Source organism: Talpa occidentalis, unplaced genomic scaffold (assembly GCF_014898055.3).
Source record: "Talpa occidentalis isolate TD23 unplaced genomic scaffold, MPIMG_talOcc4v2.1, whole genome shotgun sequence".
NCBI lineage: Eukaryota > Metazoa > Chordata > Mammalia > Eulipotyphla > Talpidae > Talpa > Talpa occidentalis.
In genome coordinates this window covers 7,668,594-7,687,731 of record NW_026555331.1, presented here as the reverse complement: position 1 = coordinate 7,687,731, position 19,138 = coordinate 7,668,594, and the positions used below count along the sequence as shown (strand labels likewise).

The window sequence follows — 19,138 nt, the reverse complement described above, 5'->3', positions numbered from 1 at the left end:
GCTGTAGGGTGGGGTGCTGGGCCCTCTCCTCCCCTCCCCCACTGGACCCCACCCCCTGCCCTGTCCTTCTCCCGTCACGGCGTCATGAGTCATACTTTCTAAAACACGGCAAAGACATGTCCCTATTCAAAACAGTCTCGGCCCAGTCTGCGCGAGGAACAGGTCATCTCCTAACCCGGCAGCATGCACTTGTCACTGGTACAAGCTGGGACTTGGCAACACATTTGAATGTAGGACAGAGAGGGCACAGGGCCGCAGTTAGCCGGGCATTTCCAAAGATCGCACAAACATCCCCGTCCATGGCCGCGGCCTAGCACAGGGGATGACCGGGGAAGGCTGCGTGTTTGCAGAGCCTGCTGAGCTCTGGTTGCCCGAGGAGGCACAGGAAGAGACACAATCCCCACATGTGGGTGGCGGGGACAATCCTCTCCACAGTTTAAGGCAAAGAACGCAAGGGATTAAGAAGACCACCGGTTTAGGAGTCAAAGAGAGTTGGGTGCAAACCAGCTCAACTACTTACCCGCTGTGTGACCTCAAGGGAGTTCCTCAATCTCACTGAGCTTCAATTTCCTTATCTGAAAAATAGAAAAGAAATACTCAGACTTACCCCAGAAACAGGCATGAAGATTCAGCCAGACACCTCCAACAGGCTTGGCTGGACGCACAGGGGAGTTGGTAAGTGTTGCTGTGCAGTGGCCACCGGCCTGGGGAGAGGAATCACCACCTGCCAGAGATGCCCACTTGTGTTCTGAAATGCAAATGAAAACTTCTGTTTCGAGTAATTGACAAGACCACTTCCTGCTTGACACAAAACAAAGGAGGGCGGGCATGTTCCCCGGGCCAATGAGGACCTGCAGGCGCACACCTGTCCCTTCACAGCAGCCCCTGAGGTGGTCCAGCTCGCCCTGGGCAGAGGAATAAACTGAGGCTCAGCCACTGAGGGGCTCGGTGGGGTCCTGGGAGCAATGGAGAACCTGCTGTCTGGAGGGCAGAGACTTGTCTTCCCCACAGTAGGGTCGGGGCACATGGACTGGGGGCAAGTCCTTGATCCCCATGGAGTGGAATATGAAATCTTGGAATATTCCAACTGGTGAGACACACTGCAGGGCACTTTGTCAAAGGAGAGAGTACAGGCATCCTCAGAGGACTCTTGGCTTCCTTCTTGGAAAATGTGGCCATAAAGTGGGTGATACCTTTTTGGGGGGTTTCTCTGTGCCTCTAAAAGTGGTGCTTATGCTAGTCTGAGACTATTAAGGGTGCCACAAAATCACATCTAGGATAACGCATGTGCCTTCATAAAAGAAATACTCCCTTGCTGGAAACGCTGGCCACCACCCAGCCTTCTGAGAGTTGTTCCTTTTCTAGGCAGAGGGTCTTGTAAGTATGAAGGTATCTGAGAAGGTGTGTCTCTACCTGGGTGTGAGAATGAGGAAGGTGTATCTGTTGTGTCTGCTTTGTCCCTAAACGTGGAGTGGAGGGAAGGGTCCCCTCTAAACAACAACAACTGATAATACTAATACCCGTGGTATTAGGGCTGGCCATGGGCTGGGCACAGCTTTGGACCCACACCCTCTGGATTCTGTTACTTGCATGGTGTGCAAAATGCCTTCCTACCTGGAGATGAATGTGCAAAGGACTTTCTGAATGGTCGAGATGGGCTCTTCCCGCTCTGGCCTTGCCCAGGTGTGCCTGTGGCCCTGCTCCTGACCTCTCTCATCCATAATGCAGGGCCAGGGCCCTGGACATTAACATTACATGGTGGTGGCCTTGAGGAGCAGGAGGGAGTGGTGCCAGGATGGGCCTGGCCTGCCTGTGACTCTCCATGGAAACAACACAAAGGAGGGAGTTTTAAAAACCAGAACAGAGTTTGATTCAAAGCAAATGCGTTCCCAAGGAAGCATGTGCTTTGCTCGTGCGTTTCTCCCATCCCCAACACTGGTGAGCCTCGAGGCATGTATGGGGTGGCTGGGGGTCATCAGTGAGTCACTTACCCCACCTCGCCATAGATCCCTCATCTGTAAAGTAGGGATAAAGGAAATGCCTATCTCCTAAGCTTGATGAGAAGGTTATGAAGGTGAAGATACGGGGAGAGCTTAAAGTGTGCATGATAAGGGTGTTATCACCGCCATCCTCACTGTCATCATCATCACCATCACTGCTGTCATCTGGACCAGCACCACCACCATCTTCCTCACCATCACCACCCCCTACTCTGGGGCCGACATTTCATCTCTCATGGAAAGTATCACTGCACCCATTTCCCAGACAAAGAAATCAGGACAGAAAGATTCAACATGCACTGAATGAGTCATGATGCCAGCAGCTAATTGCAGTGCTCTGGGGGGAGGCCAAGACCTTCCACACAGTGTTCTCCTCCTCTGCCAGGCAAAGAGAGGGCTTGGAAAGACACCGTCCCCACAGTCACTGATGTAGCTTCCACCTATCTAGTGGAGCATGCTGCTAAGCAAATGACTCAGACACTGCTCCCCCCACCACCCCCCCGTGACCCAAGCTGGACCAGATGTGGGAGAGGTAATGAGTCCCATGGAACCCCAAGGCTCCAGGCCCAGTCTGTGTCTGTGATGGCTACTCTGGATCAAAAGGCCCCAGAATGCACAACACAGAGACTCTCCTGGACACGGACAGTGAGAATATGCACCCATGATGCCCCCCGTCTCACAGCATTGCCCTGGCGCTTTGGGGGGTCGGGGGGGCTTTGAGGAATTGCTGCCCCTTTGGAGTTTATAACAACCTCTTTGTGAAAATGGATTTCTTTGACCCAAATTTACCTCTGAATATTGTCTAACTTGTCAGTGTAGACACAAAGCCTCAAGAAAATGAAATCCACTTGGGTTTTGCTGCCAAGGCCACATCTGTCTTAATGCGATGGGTCCTGGTCAGCATTAAGTGACCTGCCTAGGGTCACGGAGCAGGCCAGCTGGGACAGACTCAGGGCTGCCCGACCCCGGCCACTCCCAGCACTGCTTCGTGCATCACTGTAAAATCCCCAAAACACATTTTCTGAACTCCTAGTTTGTGCTAGAAGCTGGGATAGATGTTGGGGATACAGAAAAGATAAATGAGCAATGAGGACTCAGCAGCAGGCAAGGACATGCCAGGGGACAAGTTACAACCGAATGCCAGCGGCAGCCTCGCTTCCTTCGGAGCAGAACCATTCAATCATCCAGACACCCTACGGAATAGGGGCTTGATGTGACTGCGTGACCCCCATTCACAGGCTGAAGCCTGCACCCTCAACGCACTGCACATAAGGAGATCATCACAGCAACGTGCTGCCTGTGACACCCCAGGCCAGGACAGGCGGCCCAGGGGAGGGCATGGCCTCCCCAGGTTTATGTAAGCACATTCGGGGCCTGACACAACGATGGATCTGCCTAGCAACACCCCTGTCCAGAGACTAAGTGTGGCTGTAAGGACGAAGGAAGTCCTAAGGGCAGAGCCCACGACCACTAGAACCAGCGTCCTTGCGAGAAAGGGAGAAGCATGTGCACACAGAGAAAGGCCAGAAGCAGACACAGCGAGAAGCTGGCCCTCTACACGTGAGGCAGAGGTGCGTAGGAGCCACCCTGGCAGCACCCAGGCTGCAGGCCGTGAGAAGATACGTCTCTGTTGCTCATGCAGCCCCATTTCTGGTATTTGCTGTGGCGGCCCTGGGGGCTGACCCGGGTTGGAACTTTCACGCCCATTTTACAGATGAGGAAGTTGAGGAAGCACGCCCTCCGCCAGCATCTACCAGCGGGCTAATCGTTAGCTGGCAAGTGGGGTGACATCTCTAGATGTCCACGGAAGATGGCTCACAGCCGCTGCAGCCATCTTCCATGAAGATGAAGTAACAAGGGAGGCAGGAACCTCGCTGCCCTGGCCAGGGTCAAGCGCTGAGCAGCTCAGCAGACAGCAGAGAGGGCATGGCCTCTTCTGTCCCCACCCAGGATCACAGAGGCAGGTGGGGAGAGGGAAAGAGGACGACGCTGCCTGGCTGGGGACCTGGGCCAGGCTTTACCTGGCGAGCCACGACTTCTGTTTGCAGACAGCTGCACTACAAGGCTCACCTGGCGGGTTTGTTGGGCAGGCTAAGTAGTCTAGCGCAGACGCCCCGCACTGCTCCCGGCACATGGCAGGCACACCAAGAAAAGAAACCCCGTTATTCCTTCTCCCCTGGGCTGACCCAGAGCACAAGCAGGAAATCCGAGTACCATCAAGGGACAGAGGTTGGTAACCAAGAGCTGCTGGACTTTCCTTAGGTAGCAAATTACTCCGGGTGACCCTTGGAGTCACCTCACCTGGAGAGGCAGGTTTCAGGTTTTCTTTTCCCCAGCTGGGGTCAGGCTACCTCTAAAAGGTCAGGCTACCTGGCAGGAGCGAGGCTCCCTGGAGGGGGTGAGGTTACCTGGCAGGAGGGCGGCTACCTGGAAGGAGTGAGGTTACTGGAAGGGGTGAGGTTACCTAGAAGGGACCAGGTCCCTGCAGAGCTGACATTGTGGGCACCTAGTCCCATAGATTTTTCTGGACTGGCTCCCAACCCTCAACTGCTGTGGCTGTTGGCCTCGAGCACCTTCCTGCTGCCCCTAGCTCCAGAGCATTTCCCTGGCCAGACAGGAAGCACTTGCGAGGTAACCAGCCCTGGCCCATCACCCTGGCAGCCCCGTACAATGCCTGCAGACTGGGACTAGACAAGGCTGGTCCCCTTGCCTCAATGTGGGGCAACCCTGGGACTGGGGCACTTGCTGGTCCAGAGCGCCCATGGGGTCAGGCTGAAGGTTGATCCAGCCAGGGGTCCTCCTCCGTCCTGCCCTGCTCCCTCACCCTCTTCTCCTCGAGCACCTTCTCGCAATCCACACACACCTGAACCCCTGCCTCAGGCTCTGCTCTGGCCCTCTTGGGAGGCTGCTCTGAACAGAGACCTCAGGAAGAGAAAGCCTCAGACGTGAAGTGCTCTCAAGTTCGAAGCCCTGTTCAGGACAAGGGCAGGTTAGCAACTGCCAGATCCAAACTCGTGGCTTCATGATGAGCAGGCAGAGGCCACTTAGCGGACTACTGGGGCCCGGGGCGTGCTGGGCCCTGTTGATGCCTGTCCTCCTACAGCGACAAGGTCAGGTCTCTCCTCCGTCCTCAAAGCATGCATCCCACACAGCAGACCCAGCCCGCGCGTCTGTGGAAAGTCGAAAGGGGGAGTCATGACAGCACCACGGGGACAGCACCACGGGGCCATGCCGGGAGGGGGCGAGCAGGGCAGGTTCAGGCCCGGGGGAGTCCGTGTGAGCAGCTCAGCAGAGGAGCTGCTGGGGTTAAGCCCGAAGCCAAGAAGGCACGCGCGTGCTGAGTTTGGGGGTCAGTTACAGGACAGGGTCAGAGAGGGGAGCAGGACCTCAGCATGTCCCTGTAGGAGGGCGGCGACTGTCACCCAACAAATTAGTGGAGGTGAGAGACTCTTCAAGCCGCCAAGTCACATCCGCCAGGAGACAGCACCACACACCTGCTCTGCTCCCGGGAGGCTTGGACCAAAACCTTCTTCCACACGGGGTATTTCAAACCTGGAGATTAAGCCTCATGCATAAACCAATTAGTGGCCTTTTGAACACCAGTCCTCTGGGCTTTAATAGGAAGGTGCCTGTCACACGCAGGCCAATAAATATTGCATCGTCCTTCATTTTATCTCACATCAAATGAAACCCAGGCTGCGGAGGCCTGGGGGATCCCTGCCGGACGGGTCGTAATTAGAGATGAGTCGAGGCAGGGTGTGGGCTTTGGAGGGGCCCCCGCTATCCGGGACAGCTGGGGGTCTGGCTGCTCCCTAGACAGGAAGCTTGAAACCAGCCCAGGAGCATCGGGGGCTCAGTGTCCTCCGGAAGGTGGGCCGCTGGGGACCTTGAGGGAGGGATGGGATAAGCTCCCTGCGGTGGGCACAGTCAACAAAGGCCTGTCATCTCGTTGTCACTGGCATCACTGAGCCGCCCCGCTCTGCCCGGGAGTGGACCCTTAGCAGGGGGATGCAGGGCAAACCCATCTGGGAAGGGTAGTGGGTGGAGGAGGAATCCGAGGCAGGGACCTCCGGATCTTTCCAAGACCTCACACTGTGTGACTCAAGCAAAATACCAGTGACCTTTTCAAACAGGACCGTCGTGAGCAGCAGAACTGGAGCCTCCATCCACCAAGGGCAAAGCAACGGAACCTTGTCGTGTTCCCCTCTGGAAGTCTTCAGCATTATTCCCCGGCGCCTGAATTAAATCCTTTGATATATTTGTACATTTTGGCAGTAAATACTCATCTCAGGGGTTTTAAAAGATCGACAAATACATTTTTAAAATTCTCATCAAGCAGAGCTTGCCAGGACAGAAAAGCAAGGTCATCTGAGCTCGGGGCTGTCATGGGCTGGGTGTGGTGAAGGATGCACAGACCTGCCAAGCTCATGCAAGTGGCAGAGATTGTGCTGGCACAGCTCATAACACAGAAAGACGGTGTTCTTGCTGAGCACCTGCTAGGTGCTGGCCGTGTACACCACTTGCTGGCATCTACTGATGGCTTGTATGTGCACTGTTTCAAGCACTTTACATGGATCGAACCATTCAGTCTGCCAAACGACCTGATCCTGGGTGCTCTATGGAACCCCACATCGAGGCAAGCACAGAGACACAGTCACTAGTCCAGGCCACGCAGCAATGGCTGAGTCAGTAGTGAGCGCCGGGCAGGCGCTGGAGCTGGTATTGACAGTGCCGCACTAAGTCACTGGCCTCTTCTGCTGCAGGTCTTGGCAGTTTCGAGCCATCACTTCCATTCTCCAGGAGAGTCCATCCAGCTGCAGAAATGTGGAAGGCATTTCCCAGGTCAGGGGGCCAGCGGGCCAGCTGCGCGGCACCTCAGGGGCTAGCCCTAAGCCCAGGCGTGCCCTGAGCTTGCCACGCCAAGGGGAGGCAAGTGGGCTGGGAGTAAAGGTTGGATTTCTACTTCTTCAAGTTCAGCAAACCAAAAGCCCCCCATTTCTTCTTGCAAAATGCACATGGGTGTCCAAGTTTACAATTAAACTTGTAGATAGGAAAGTTGTATCTGAAACACTGGTACCATGTGTAAGAATATCTCAAAATAGGATAATGCAAAATTCACATGACTCTTTAACATCAGGCTGACAGCCGTCCAGGGAAAGGTCCAGATCTGGGGGCCAGGGAGGCAGAGCAGGCAACCGCTGGCTTTGGGAGAAGTTGGGGGTGCTCCCTGGTGCTACTTAACTAGCTGGTTGACTGGATAGGTCTCTCAAGACACCGTGAGCCCAGTGTCCCCTGAAACATGGTTTCAAGGTCAGTGGTGAGAGTGAAGGTCAGAGGGGGAAGGCACAGGGCCAGAGGATCCCAGCAGGCCTTGGGCTCTGGCTTCACCTTTGCAATAGTGGTGCCCTGAAGGTGTCTCACACCTACAAGGATCGACAACCTCCCAGGTGCAGAGTGACGTCAGCCTACACAGGACGCCGTGTCCAAAAGCATCCATGGTACTACTTTCGAGTGCTTTATTCTTGTTCTGTTGTTTCATTTAATCGTGGAGTGGGGGAGCTCCAGGTTAATGCCAACGCCTTGTTCACATAAGGAAGACACAGAAGGAAGACGGCACGGAGACAGCAGACAAAGGCGTGCGAGGCAGGGCCGTGGGCTGCCGCCTGCAGGCTAGGAGCTGGGGCACTGGCATACAGCGGCGCATGCTCACCTCCATGTCCCTGCAGCTGCTGGGGCCACAGTGGCGGAGTTGAGCTGGCCCAGAGACTGGTTCTCCAACCCTAAAGGAGAATACGTGGCAAACAAGGAACACTCTCGTCCGTGGCCACGTTGGCGGCGGCCTGCTAACAGTCCCAGTGCGCAGAGCGCCTGTGAAACACAAACACGCACGGCAAGCCGTGAAGAGGCCCCAACTTCACTGATGACCCGAGTGACACCAGCAGCCGCACCATGCTGTCCACAGGTGGGCATCTTGGGACCAGAGCAAGCGACTCCTTCTCATCATTCCTGTCTGGGCTTAAATGTCACCCTTTGGGGACATTTCTCTATCAATTTCCCTGGCCATCTAGATCTATCTGTTGACAATAATCTCATAAGAGACACTAGTGGGGCAACGACTATAGTGTCAGGGCCTCCCTGGTGGCACAAGGGGTTAAGACACAGCACTATGAAGCAATCTGCAGCCTCTGCAGCACAAGTTCGATCCCTGGCCAGGGAGCTACCCACATGGTGCAGCAGACCTCTCCTGTCTCCCTGCTGCTCCCCTCAGCAGTGTGTTTCAGTCAATCTGCCTGTTTTGCTCCCCGCTCTGTCTGGTGAATCCTCCCACCTCCCACACATCTAGACAACACCCCAGCTCTTGTATGCATAAATAAATAAATCTTAAAAAAACAAAAACAAAAACACCCCCAGAGATCTCCCAGGGCAGCGGGAGCCCTTGGCAGCTTCCTGCCCACTGGTCTATGAGGCATTTCCTGCTGCTCAGCAGTCAGCCAGACCCTGCCCTGTGCCAAACTCACCACCATGCTTTCATTGGAGCCACTCCAGGGTCACTTTTGGGAGCACAGCGACTGGACGGTGCCAGCCCCGCTCAGACGGTGCCCACGAGCGCGGGGCTGAGTCCCTTTCTGGGCTTTGGTGCTGCCTTGGATAAAGGTGGGGGGAGGCCCCTTGGGGTGGCAGCCCACATGCCCAGACTGAGCCACAAAAGGCCATGTGCCCTCAACTTTGGGGTCACTACTGCCCCAGGGGCTTTTGGCGAGCCCCCAAATTCTGAACATTGACTTCCCAATCTATCAGATGTGCTAAGTCGGAACCGATGAAAACAGCTGCCTCGCTGGCATGTTCTGTCTGTGCTGTACAGCAATTGACAAAATGTCAAAATGGCTACAGAGGTCCACAAAAGTCTGGACCTCTGGCCTCCTTTGATAAAAGAAGGGAAAACCGAGGATCCCAGGGCTCACATTCCTGCTGGTGACAACGCCCTGGCACTGAGCAGCAGCCAGCTTCTTCAGTCAGAATCTGACCAGTTGTTCAGTTTGTCACAGGCCCCACCATGCCCTACGGCCTCATCCAAACCTCTCCCCATTTGTTTCACAGATGGGGCTGCTGTGGCCCTGTGGCTGGACGTCACCCCTGGGCTAGATGTCCTCAAGGTCTCCTCCGCTTCTGCTGTCCGTGACTGTCCTGATATAACTCCCAAACCATCCGAAGTGGCTCTGCTGTCCCTGCAGTGGAGAGTGGACGGCCACCAGCTCGAGGCTGAGTGCTCCAGGGCTGCCGCCTACCCCTGCAGAAGGGAGGGGCCCTGCCTCTGCCAGCATTCCCATCCCCTGGTCAGCGAAAGATGATAGCTTCCAAAATCGCCGCCCAGCCACAGGCCCCGTGGGGCTCCCTGCCGCCAGGGCCACCGAGGCCGCCTATAATTACCTGCAGTGGTAATAAAGCCCCATTTAGAAACCTTAGACAGGACCCCATGAGGAGTTCTCTTTCCTCGCAATTTCCTGATCATGGAGTTTCAGGGCTGGAAGGGACTTTCAAAAGGCATCTAGACCCCCCGTTCATTTGACAAGAAATCCCCTTCAGCGAGACTCATGCGTCAGCTCAAGGCCTGGCTGCTTCCCCAGCACTGCTGGGCACTGAAAACACAGAGATGCATCGAATGCAGCCCCCTCCCACCTCCCGGAGTACCCCCAGTGACGGTGGCCCCTCAGGTAATGACAAAGCCTGACAGCCAAGGCTGCAGCAGACACTGTTGCTCAGTCACAGGGCGTGCCAAGCACCTGGCATAAATTATCTCACCTAGTGCTATGAAGACACTCCCGGGAGGTGCTGCTCTTAATGCTGTTTTGCAGAAGTGGACAGGAGGCTCAGAGAGGTGAAGGCCCTGGCTCAAAGCTGCACAGCCTGTAGCTGCTGGAGCCGGATTTGATCCCAGGGATGTGAGACGGAGGAGTTAGGTTGTAAACTCGACCTTAGCCTGCTATTCTGGACCTTAGCTAGGCCTTAGCCTCCCTCAGTCTGGGGGGTGGAGAGGAGAGGCCCAGCACCAGGGCAGCTGAAGGGTGACTGTTGATGCTGACTCTCTGAAGGCTCAGCAGAAGAGAGAGAGCGGGTGAGAGAGGGGCCAGCTTGGCGGCCGGGCACGGAGGCTCTCTGGTCAGCCCAGGGAAGCGCTGCCTCAGCAGCTCCACTCCGAGGTCAGCACCAGGGCTGGCCAAAGTGCCAAGAAGAGCATCTAGCACATCCCCAAATGTTCTTTATATTAAAGGAGAGCAAATGCTGGATGTTCAAATTCCGAGAAGGCTGGGGAAATGTTTCTATTCTAGTGGCACAGCAGCGGGGGCAGCAGCAGATGATGACAGAGTCACCTCCAGGTCACGTGAGTGTGGGGAACCCAGACCAGGGACAGCAAGAACTCAGTAAATAAATCTGATCCAGTGTCATATTTCCAGCGCTTGAGCTTCGGGAGCTCTGAGGGGGCCCTGACTGTCTCCCCACTCGCCACTCAGACACTCAGTACGTTTTCCTGACCAGCGACTGGTGCTCAGGTGGTGGGGCCGGAGCTGGGAGCAGCGTGGACAGAGGGAGCTTACATTCTAGGCACGCGAGACAGTCAGGGAGAAACAAATGCCCGACAGGAGCAGGACAGGTGTCCAGAGCCAGTGAGGAGCGTAAAGTGGAGGGGCCACCTGGCACTGCTTTGGGTATCTCCCTCGCTGAACCCCGTCTGCACCCCTCTATTCCCACATCACAAAAGTTCCCATGCCTGATGCTTCCCAGTGCTGCTCTTGTCCCGGGCTTCCAGGGACAGTTCACTGGAGCATGTGGGCCCCGAGGCCTGCTTCAGAGTCACCCAGAAGCTCTGCTGAGCGAGGTGTATCCACAGCGTTCTGGAGCCCAGGGTTGCACCCCCTCTGGGACACCAGGCCCTGGGAAAAGGCCCCTTCCCAGCCAGCGCCCCGTCCACAACAGGAGGACATTCACCTGCTCGGCCCACACCTCCAGGCCCCTTCTAGGGAATCTATTCCAGGATAAAGCTCAAGCTGCCGACAAAGTTTTGTGCGCAAAGGGGTCTCTTTACATCACGTCCTGTTTTAATAGCAAACGCCCCAAAGCTCCCCCATGCCCGTCTGAAGGAAACGAGGAGGAGGCAACACCTCCTCCCGACAAGCTGACAGGACGCATGGCACGTCAGCATCATTAATAATGAAGAATTTAAAATAACACAACACACATCTGCTATCTGGTTACACTGGGGATAAAAACAAAGAAAACAGGATCTGAATCAGAATCGCCAGTTAGCTGCACAGGAACCCGGGGCGCAGAGGCAGGAAAGATCCTCAAAGGTTCTCCGGGAGGGTGGGTGTGTGCCCGCCCCTCCCCACCGCACCCCCGTGACCTTTACACTTTTCTCTCTTTTCAAGATTTTCTACAGTCACAGCTACCATTATGATTGGAAAATAAAACGATCAAAAAAAATAATAAGGAAGGAAAAGCGCATGGCGGCCTCCAGCAGCCGGCGCGGAGTGCGTCTCCCGGGACCTTGAACTGGTGTTCTCTCCAGGGCCGGATTTAATGAAAGAGCCTCCTGGGATTTGGGGTTTCATTTCCAGAAGCTCAGGCCCAGAGCAGGCAGGGGAAAAGAGGAAGCAATTTGGGCTGCCAGCAAGGAGAGGAGGCGGGGCTGTAGAGATGCAGAAAACCAGATTAATACAATTTTTTAATACATTTAAAAACATACAAATGACTTTTCCAGAATGACAGGGACACCATTCCTGATTCTGAGGCTGCCTAGGGACCCACACTGCCACATTCCCCTCTCCCACCCCCAGCTGGAAAGCCTTGGGACAGAAGCAGGGTCCATCCAGGAGCCCTGGCAGGTCCTTATTTTTCACACTATAATGCCATGTGTATTAGAAGGCTGGAGGCTCAGAGAGGGCAACCGACTGGCCTGAGGCCACACAGCTGGTATAGGTTAGGGTATGACCATGGGGCCCTTTACCTCACACCACAGTTGGCACCCGGGTTGGGTGCCGGCATCCAAAAGCTGGGGTTCAAATCCCACCAGAGTTGCCCAGTGACTGTGGGGTCAATCCAGTGAATCCCCAGGAGCCCAGGCTTCATTTGTAAACTGGACACAAACCTAACACTGACCTCATGGGTAAAATGTTAAGCCCCTGGCACCCTGGGGGCATGTAAGAAACACTATTGTTTGTCAACACTGTCCCCCACCCCCCGCTGTGGAAAAATCCTGCTCTGGTCGCCTGGTGTGTCCCTGAGTGTGCCCTGTTTCCCTTCCCCGGGCAAGGAAAGGGTCTGCTGTGACTGTCCCCCACCCAGCAAGGAACAGGTGCTGGAAACCCAGCCTAGGAGCGAAAGATCTGGATGGAAGTTCAAGCAGAGTGGGCTCTCTTAGGCCTTCCGCGGTGTTTCCAGACTGCTTTCTGGCTCCGTGGAGCCATTTCTGGCCAACTGTGCTCAAGTCCGTCTAATTCCAAACAGATGGGCCTGTGCCCCACCCCACCCCATGTGGCTGCTCCCCGCCTGCTTCCAGAAAGCCCAGAGGGCCTCTGCTTTCTGATTCAGTAGAGGGGAGCAGCAGCGAGCCCTCCTGGGGAGGCGGGGGCACAGCCCTCCCTAAGAGGCTGCTGTGTCCGCCGAAGGCCACAGAGGCAGAGGTTGGGAGGCCCAGGCCCACATTATCCCAAGGACAAGTCAGACCCCAGCTTGTGCAAGCCTCGGTCACAGCACCCACAGGGTGACACCCACACAGGTGTGCAGCTGCTGCTCCCTCCATGCCCACGAGCCACGAGTCCAGGGGTCAGGCACATGAACCCCGACCTGTTGCCTGAGTCTGAATCCAGTTCAGCCAAATCTTTGCTGGACACCCCTGGGCAGGTCTCTTAACCTCTCTGTGCTTTCCCCACCTCCACACCCCGCCCCATCATTTGTGAGTAGGGATGTTGCTCAATTGGCACCTACCCTGGGGGAGCATTGCCAGGGTAGATCAGGAGTTCTTGAGTCACACCACAGAGGGAAGGAGCCATGAATCCCAGGACGGTGTGCCCAGTGACCTTGTGCCCGTCCAAGGTCAATGTCCATGGGATGCCCAGGACCTCCCTAAGGCCCAACGCGGGGTTTGCACTCTCCCTAGATCACAGATGTACAACCACCACCTCATTCCTGCTTTTAATGAGGGTCAATGAGTTACTATTTTCCAGATGAAAATCTGAAACACAGAGAGGTTAAGAATGCCTCACGGTCACCCAGGCTGGAAGGGGAGACACAGGACACAATGCAGGCAGAGTCCACAGGCAGCATTCTAAGCCACCAGGCTGCACCACCACCTCCAGCTGGCATCTTGTCTTGCAGATGAGTGTATCCTGCCCCTTCTCTCAGTCTGGCAAAGGCAGCCTGGAGCTGGCGGGCTGGCTGCGGCACCAGGCAGCTTGCATTCTGGCCAACTGTGGAGCTGAGGACCCCTCCACACCACCCCTCCTCCCTGCAGATATGACCACCCTGCCCAGTCCCCAAGTCTCCTGGATGCCAGAGCCCCTCACCTTCTGCTGTCCCCTCTCCCATCACTCAGCCCCAGTCAGCACCCAGGGTCCCTGCAGATTCTTCTAGATGAACAGGAGGAAAGATAGAAAGAGTCAATGAAGAGTCAAGCCTTCCTAATATCCAGAGCCACCAAATCCATGGTAAGCCTCATTGAAGGCTTTGTCTACTTACAGAGTTGGCTTCAACCACCTGATGGTTTCCTTCCTATCAGACATCTGGCTCCATAGAAAAAGGCATCTATGGAGGGCAGGGCCCGAGGCCCGGGTTCCTGAGCTACAGCTGTAGGAGGGAGGGAACACTGGGGCAGCAGGCAACAGGGAAACCACTGTAAACCCTACAATTAGGGGGCGAGGATAAAGCAGTGAGCGGCACCGCCCTGGGTGGGGTGGCCAGGCCTGTGGACATCAGGCTGCACATGATGGGGTCAAGTGGAGGGTGAGTGGGGCCAGCCTTGCAACTTTGTGCAGCAGGCATGGGGGGGGGGTGCCTTGGTTCCTGGGTGCAGGGGGAGGGGGTTGTGGGGAGTGAATGAGGAAGTGGGGACCAGAGGCCACACCTCCGAGGGCCCAGGGCGCTGGGACAGCCCCCACTCGGATGCATCCCTGTTCTCAGTCTCAGAACATCTCAGCCAGGGAGTCACACAGCCAGATTGCTCAAATCCACCTGAGTCCTGGACCCACACCCAGCTGCCTCCAGGCCCAGGCTGCCCATGCAGCTAACTGAGGCCAGGGGCTCACTGTCACCTCCTGGGGAAGCTGCTTTCAGACACCGAGAAGGAGAGAGGTGGTCTCCGGCGCTAGGGGAGGAACTTTGCTTCTGGCCATCAAAGAACCGGGAGCCAGACAGAGAAAGCTTGGATGGGGAATTGAATGACCCAGCTGCAAGCCCTGCCTCCACCAGGGATGCTGTGTGTTCCCAGGCAAGTGACTTCCATCTCTGTGCATCTGTGTCCTCAGCTGGAGAAGGGGGTGGGGTAGGGGCTGAGTTTGATCCACTCAAGTCCTTGGGCTCTGAATCCTGTCGCGGCATGACAATTAAGGCAGGGGGTTCCTGTGAGGTCCCGTGTCAGAGTGCTGGTTCCATTCGGGACTGTGTCCTGGTCCTTTGGGAGCTCAGGTAAACAACTGAGACTCAGTTTACTCTGTGTAAAATGAGGACGCTGCCCACGGCCTAGGCTGTTAGGACAATTTTGTGTGAATCATGCCAGGAGCAGACAAGGTCCTGTGGAGTACGTGTCAGGACTTCAGCCATGGAAGCTTCCAAAAAGATCCAGATGCAGAAGGGAAGCGCCTGCTTGCAGATGGGCTCACACTCAGGGGCTCCCAGCCCCATCCTACCCTAGTTCCTGGAGGTCTACCGGGTGCTTAGAATCTGTGGGCACGGCCAGGAGGGACACATCCCAGGAGGTCAGTGGCAGCTACTGAGCTGAGTCCCCCAGGGCCACTTCAAGGAGACTGAGCCCAGTCCCACCCAGAGCAGCTTAAAACCATTCCAGAAATGTTGTATCTGGAGAAGGACCCTGGGGAGCAGGCCCAGCCCCTCCACGGTCCTCCACGGTCCTGGGAAAGATGGAGAAGGCCGGGCATCATTCTTGCAGAAACGCCATTCGCTGCTCACAGGCTCACTCCTGTACCCCAAATGGCCTGTGCTGGGTGAGACTGAGGCGCAGTGCAGGGCACGGAGATCTGTGCCCCTGAGTCCCTGCTCAGTAGGGGCCACAGGAGTAGCAGAGAGAGAGAGAGAGAGCAGGGCAGAAAACTGCCCTCAGACACGATGACCAGTCCCCAGGGCCTGCAGGGATGACGCCCTCATTCCCTCCAGGTCTCTGCTCAACTCTCTCCTCTCCCCCCTCACGCTCTCTCTCAGCACTCTCATCTTCCTGCAAATCCTTGGACATACTTGTTCACTCTCAACTCTATGGGAATCGACCCCCGCCCCCAGCCCTCCAGAATGGGCCTGTCACAAGGGAGCTTCGTTGGGTTACTGACTCACCCGGCTCTAAACCCTGCCTGCTACCGGGAGGCGTCTGATCGGTATCTGGGTGTCTGTTAACTGAATTAATGAATAAGCCGGAGTGAGGGGTGGCGGAGTGGGCAGATAAGGCATCAGGCTTTAGTGGCCTGATGCCGGCCACTCCTTCCTCACCTGCCTGACCTGTGGAGAGACCCTCCAAGCGGCTCTTTCTGCTCTGGAGCCTCAGTGTGCTCCCAGGCTACAGGAATAAGGCACGTCCTTTGCAGAGCTGAGCCAGAGAGCCTCCGGACAGAGCATGTCAGGGAAACGCTCCCTGTGAGAGATGGGCCCTTGACCCTGCACTCCGGGGGTCCCCCGGGAACCATCTGGGGTCTCCAGGACCCTTGGGCCTTGTGCTGGGGTCTCCTTTGTTGAGTTCCGCCCCGTGCATGGCCAGATGTTCTCACTTGGAGGAAGAGAGAATGGGGACCATCATGAGCCTCGCTGGGGCTCCAGGGAGACCCGGGGGAGGGGGCTGCAGGCCTGGGCTCTGCGCTGGCCCTCGTCCAGCTCGAGCACCCAGGGATATGCTCCACGAGGCGCCCTGTGCCCACTGAGTTACCCCTCGGGGTCCCTCGCCCTGGGGAGGAGCAGAAAACTACCCTCAGACACGGCTGTTTTATATTCAGACAGTACAAATGATGTAAAATCGTAGAAATGCTGTAATATGGGCAACTTTTGCTGTAGTGACTTCAAAAATTATTGACTTTGGTACATGTACAGGACACGTTGCCACTTTGCACGGTATGGAAACACGGACGCTGGCTCACAGCGCACGCACAGACAGTACTCACTTCATGTCACCAATCAGCTCTTGGAAACCGTGACTTTCAGCAAAATGACACGTAAGGAAAGCAGCTTGACCGCAGGCTACTTGGGGTAAATAGTTATATTTTTACAACACCTTTCTGGTCACAAAAACACCAAACTTCTAAATAAAGACCCAAAGCTCTTCTATTCTTAAACAATCAAGTGTATTCAGCCATTTAGTCATGTCAAATGCTTATCCAGTTCAGGTTCTTGTGGCTGGGGCTCACCCCCGCAGCTCTGGGTGCACGGGGGACCCCACCCTTCCATCTCAGGGCATTGCACACCCACACTCACTCCAGCTAGACAAGGGGCCACACTGGTGAACCTCAGGGGGCTCCCCTCTGGACGTGGGAGGCAACCCCACACAGATATGGGGCGAGCAGGCCAACGCCACACAGACGGGGACCCCAGCCGGGCATCTGTTTTTGTGTCATCGACATTATAACGAAGCCAAGTTGAACAAAATGACCTTACCCAAGGAAGCGCTTGCATTCCACCTTTGACCTAATAGCTTGCATTTTGCAATGTGGGTGAAAACTCTGTTATGGATCAAACTTATGTGTCATTGCAATCTGTGGGTGCACTTTGGCCAGCTCCCCGAGCACAGCCGGCCAGCGTGGGTGCGGTATGCTACTCTACAGAATTGGGCAGCAGGTCAGGGAGGTGGTGCAACAAGAGGACCGGGCTTTGGAGGCAACCAGGCATCTAGAAAGTCCAGGAACTGCCTATTTTTACCTGTGCATCTGCAGGTAGGTCACTTAACCACTCTGTTCCATCACTAGCAAAATGGGAGAAAGAGAGGAGCCAGGCCCGGTGGCTGTGGAGGTAGAGCTGCCCACGTTTGGGACTCTTGGGAGAGTGAATGTTGTGTGGGCCACATGTCACGCTGGCAGTTTCTCCACCAGCACCCACACTCCCCAAGTTCAGGTGCCTCATTAGAATGCCATCCTTGAAGTGGGGTCAGAGGTCAGCCTGCAGGACTGTGGATAAAGGACCTTTGAAAAATCCCAGCTATGCTAAGACGAAAGGGTCCTTAACCTGAATGGATTAGCCCAAGAGCAAGAGCTCAAAAGGTTGAGCCCCCCTACAATGGACCCCAGAAGTCTCACTGCCAGGCTTGCAGGCAAGCGTCTGACAACTCCCTGCAGTAAACACCACTGCCCAGCAAATCCTGCAGCTCCTGGGACCCGAACGAGCACCCTCCCACCAGGATCACGCATGCCCAGAGCAGGCCTCATCCACTCCAAGGAGGCTTTGGCGCCCCCAGGGGCACTCCGCTTTTCTAGGGTTCACATTTTAAACTCAGAACCGTGTATTACTTCTTCTGAGGAAACTCCCCAATTGTACGAGCCTCCGGCCTCACAGAACTCCCAGCTGCATCCTGTGTCTGTTTCTCCCATTAAATGATTACAGACATAACTCTCGTTTTATTCCACTGTCCCTCCAGTGCTTAGCACAGTGCTCGGGCCTTGCCTGATGCCGGGCAAATGAATGAATGGAGGGGAAGGAAGAGGAAAGGAAAAAACTCCCAGAACTCAAACGACCTCTTTCCATTTCACTCACTCCGCTTGCTTCCATTTGCTGCCTAAAATCGCCAGTACAAGTTAATCCTTCTCCTCCTGGCAGCCTTCCAGATACTCCGAGCCAGCCCTGCCTCCCAAGTCTCCTCTCTTCCAGGGACACAGCCCCTTCCTGCAACTGTTGCTCTTTAAAGGTTATCAGTCAGGGAAATTCCACTGACTTTTCACTGCTGCCTATTTTAATATTTAGCGACCTCCAGGTTGCCCCCTTATCTGGCTGGAATGCCTTGGCGTCCCTCCTGCCTCTGGGCCAGCTGATAACATTTATTTTTTTCTGGAGGAAATGCTTGGGTTCTGAGACCGTGTCCATGCATGTGACTCCCAGGGGCTGCGAGGATGCACTGGGGCCAAGAGGCTGCCTCCCGGCAACACAACAAATGAGGCCCCGGCTATGCTTGAGGAGCAGATCCTGCTCTCCCCAGCTCACTCTTGGTCCTCTCCTATCAGCAGCGTGATTTGCTTCCAGAAGCATTTTCTTGACCCCACACCTATGCTGCGATCCCCTGGGCGCCTCCGCCTGCCATGATCCTGTTACTCACACACATGAGTGTACTGTTCCAGGGTGTCATCCACCGCTTTTTCTCCAGACCTTGCTAGGATTGTTGCTCCCTTGTTGCTAGGTACATGAATCAAGCATGTACTGAGCACATTCTGCATACATCCAGCTGGGAGCCAGTGTACCAAGGGTTTAGTCAAACCCGACAGCGGGAGAGGAAATGTCCCTTTCCCAAGATCCCCTCCACTGGATCAGGGACTTTGCAGGCCCAGGATGGCAGCCACACGCCCTGCCTCCTTATGACCCACATGATGCGCAGCCCCACATGTCCACAGCCTCTCTGCACCCTGTGAAGAGCCTCCTCACTTACAAAGGTGAAGTAGTCTCACTCCCCAGCACTCCTGGGCCAAGCGAGCCAGACAACAGCACAGGAAGGAAGACAGAGCAGCCCCGCTCCTGCCTCGCTGCCTGAGGCCCTGACAGGGCGGCAGAGCTTTGCAGGTATCTCTAGCTCACAATCTACAGCTGATTGTAGGGGAGCAGCAGATGAAAGCAAACCCAGGCACATTCTAAACCCCTGGCCCAGGTGTCAGAAGTGTCGGTATGGTGAAATACCAGATGCAGGATATTCCTAACTCTCCCGAGACGGGACTGTCTTTTGCTGTGAAGGACTTTAT

At 55.6% G+C, this 19,138-nt stretch overlaps 1 protein-coding gene across 3 annotated transcripts in view; it reads right to left on the bottom strand.

Annotated features, from left to right (window-relative positions):
- ST3GAL1 (ST3 beta-galactoside alpha-2,3-sialyltransferase 1) overlaps positions 1–19,138 on the bottom strand; it is a 66,901-nt gene that overhangs the window by 26,732 nt on the left and 21,031 nt on the right. For 2 of the 3 annotated variants that reach the window (XM_054691962.1, XM_054691963.1), the window contains one exon: positions 521–575. The gene's annotated coding sequence lies outside the window, so the exon portion shown is untranslated. Of the gene's footprint in view, positions 1–520; positions 576–607; positions 749–19,138 lie in introns of all 3 variants that reach the window. The other variant, XM_054691964.1, reaches the window with a different exon arrangement.